Source organism: Triticum urartu, chromosome 1A (genome assembly GCF_056163025.1).
Source record: "Triticum urartu cultivar PI428250 chromosome 1A, HENAU_Tu73, whole genome shotgun sequence".
NCBI classification, from domain to species: domain Eukaryota; kingdom Viridiplantae; phylum Streptophyta; class Magnoliopsida; order Poales; family Poaceae; genus Triticum; species Triticum urartu.
In genome coordinates this window covers 445045705-445049034 of record NC_141873.1, presented here as the reverse complement: position 1 = coordinate 445049034, position 3330 = coordinate 445045705, and the positions used below count along the sequence as shown (strand labels likewise).

Below are 3330 nucleotides of genomic sequence, written 5' to 3'. Positions count from 1 at the left end.
CAATAAGGCGGATAAGGTGCCAGAGGTGTACGACCTGTATGCCATGGCCCACACTGCCTCTTTCAAGAAAGTCAAGGCTTTCTCTCAGTCTGACCTCGATGATGCAAACAACTTCACCAACATCTCCTCCCACAACAAGCTTGTGAGATATAGAGATGAGGGGAAGGCGAGGAAAGGGGAGGACTTTAACCCGAGCCAGGGTCCCATTGATCCAGAGCTGGTGATGATATCTGGTGGCGGGAGGTCCCATGGCTCCATAGTCATTGGAGATGGACTTATCCGTTGTCCTAGCACTCTCCCGGAGATCAAGGCGCGCCAGTCGAGCTCCGCTCCTGAGATAAGGCCTCGTGAACGGCCAGTGCAACTCACCATCAAGGTTAGTGATACGTACTCAGTTATCTTTCTCCATTAATTACATTGTCTGTGCTTCCATCAATGATTACAAATGGCCATGTGAGTGGTGTTGCAGGCTGCTATACAGAGTGAGAGAGATAGAACGGAGAAACTTCTGGCAGAGGTGGCGGAGAGGCAGCGGGAGTTGGAGGAGAGGACGACAAAGATGATGGAGGAGGAGAGGGCACGGAATGACATGCAGGCAAGGGCCATGTACGAGCTCCTTGTGGTAAGTTTCTTCTGCAGATTAGCCAAAACATTCATGTAGTGTTTGTCTCATTACTAACTAGTATGACTGAGTCATCAAAACCAAATGTGCAGTCTGTGTGCGAGAAGACAGGTCAGACCGCTCCGCCGATGCCAGTGATTGCTCCTGGGACCACGGTGAGTTTTATTTGAATGGACATTACTTGCTAGTCTTAACATTTGAGTGTCATCATGCTAACAAGACATTGGAAATGATCTTTGGTGCAGCGTAACTCCAGACAAGCATCGCACGATCCTTCTCCATCTACCGACACGAGCCACCCCGCTCCTACACCTCCTGGATCTTGGTAAGTTTATCTAGTGTTTTGCTTAACACATGCATAAAGACCTAGACTTAGCTTTATTTCCTCCAATGCTTACCATAATGACCTAGACTTAGCTTCTTCTCCTCCAAAATGACTTAATAAGCTTACTGACCTCCAAAACCATCCATTTTACCTAAGTTAGCTCTAAAACGATCTGTACTTAGCTTACTTATGTCAAAAATTGCATAATTAGCTTAGTTAGCTCATAGACGATCCATTTTACCTAAGTTAGCTCTAAAATGACCCATTTTACCTAGGTTAGCTTATAAATGATCCAGTTCATCCAAGTTAGCTCAAAAATGACCCATTTTACCTAGATTAGCTCCTAAATGATCCATTTTACCTACGTTAGCTTTAAAATGACCCATTTCACCTAGGTTAACTCCAAAATGACCCATCTTACCTAGGTTATCTCATAAACGATCCATTTCAACTAATTTAGCTCATAAACGATCCATTTCACCAAGTTAGCTAAAAAATGATCCATTTCACCTAAATTAGCTCTTAAATGATCCATTTCACCTAAGTTAGCTCAAAAAGATCCATTTCAACTAAATTAGCTCATGAATGATCCATTTCACCTAAGTTAGCTCAAAAACGATCCATTTCAACTAAGTTAGCTCATAAATGATCCATTTCACCTAAGTTAGCTAAAAAACGATCCATTTCACCTTAGTTACCTCAAAAATGATCCATTTGACCTTAGTTAGCTCATAAATGACCCATTTCAACTAAGTTAGCTCATAAATGATCCATTTCACCTTAGCTAGCTCATAAACGACCCATTTCAACTTAGTTAGCTCATATATGATCCATTTCACGTAAGTTAGCTCATAAATGACATACTCTTCTTTTTCTAGTCTTCTTCTTGTTCTACTCTTCTTGTTCTACTCTTCTTCTTGTTCTACTCTTCTTCTTGTTCTAACTTTCTTATTTTTCATTTTGCAGATTTCATTCACTTGACGAAAGCTTGCATAGATGGAGTGCTCCTTATCCCTTTCTCTGTTTCTTTTGTATCATTGAACTATGCATGTATCGTTGGATGAAACTATTGTAATATATATGGTTGGATGCCTCTATGTTGAACTTGTTATGTATGATGGAACTATGCATGTAATATATATGGTTGGATGATGAAGTTATGTGTTGGATATCTTATATGTTTGCTCTGTAATGGCCTTTTGAAATATATCTATATATGTCATATATATTTGTGATGAAAATTGTTGGATTTAATAAAAAACAGATAAAAGAGCCAACATGGCAGGCTCTTTGCCGTCTGCCACCGACGGCAACGGGCTCTTTGCCGTCTGCCACGGATGGCAAAGAAGACACGTGGCATCCAGCTGTGCTTCCTGGGAGCTGACCCATTTGGTCAGTTTGCCTACAGTGGCAGACGGCAAGAACCTGCCATGTAGTGACGTGTAGATGACATCATACGGCGGACGGCAAAGACACTAGAAATTTTGCCGTCAGCGGCGGACGGCAAAGGCCTGCCGTTAGCCACTTAACGGACTAACAGCCAATTATTGCCGTCCGCTCTCTTTGCCGTCCGCCGCAGACGGCAAAGGTCCTTTGCCGTCAGCCGCCAGGAAGCAGACGGCAAAGTAGCTGTTTATCGTAGCCTACTTTGCCGGAGCCTTTTGCCGTCCGCGGCTGACGGCAAAGGCCTTTGCCGTCCGCCGTTCATGCCTTTGCCGTCCGCCTTGGCAGACGGCAAAATAACTGATTCCTGTAGTGAACTGGAGCAACATTGGAAAGTATAGTTTCTTCTTTAACTGGCACTGGTTCTTTAATTTCTTCTTTAATAGGTGGGTGATATTTAAACCACTTCTCTTTAGGGAGATCAACATGAGTAGCAAATGATTCACAAAAGGAGGCTACTATCTCAGCGTCAAGTCGATATTTAGTGCTAAACTTTTGAAAAGCATCGGTATCCATAAAAGATTTAACACAATCATACTTAAGTTTAATACCTGACTCTTTAGCTTTGTCGAGTTCCCAATCTTTAGAGTTGCATTTAATTCTTTCCAAAAGATCCCACCGGAATTCAATAGTCTTCTTCATAAAAGAACCAGCATAAGAAGTATCAAGCATGGTTTGATCATTGCGAGAAAACCGAGCATAAAAGTTCTAGATAATAATTTCTCTTGAGAGCTCATGATTGGGGCATGAATGTAACATTGACTTAAGCCCCCCCCCCCCAAGCTAGAGCGGTACTTTCTCCTTCACGAGGTCAAAAACTATATATATAATTCCAATCACGATGAACTAGATGCATAGGATAAAAATTTTGATGGAACTCCAATTTCAAACGATTCCAATTCCAAGATCCAATATCATCGCATAGGCTATACCATGCCAA

At 42.1% G+C, this 3330-nt stretch overlaps 1 long non-coding RNA gene across 1 annotated transcript; it reads left to right on the top strand.

Annotated features, from left to right (window-relative positions):
• The first annotated feature begins 519 nt into the window (after window positions 1-519).
• LOC147991632 (uncharacterized) lies at window positions 520-947 on the top strand. The gene is made up of 3 exons (XR_015613962.1): window positions 520-622; window positions 715-777; window positions 868-947. It is a non-coding gene; the product is annotated as an uncharacterized LOC147991632 (long non-coding RNA).
• The last annotated feature ends 2383 nt before the right edge of the window (window positions 948-3330 follow it).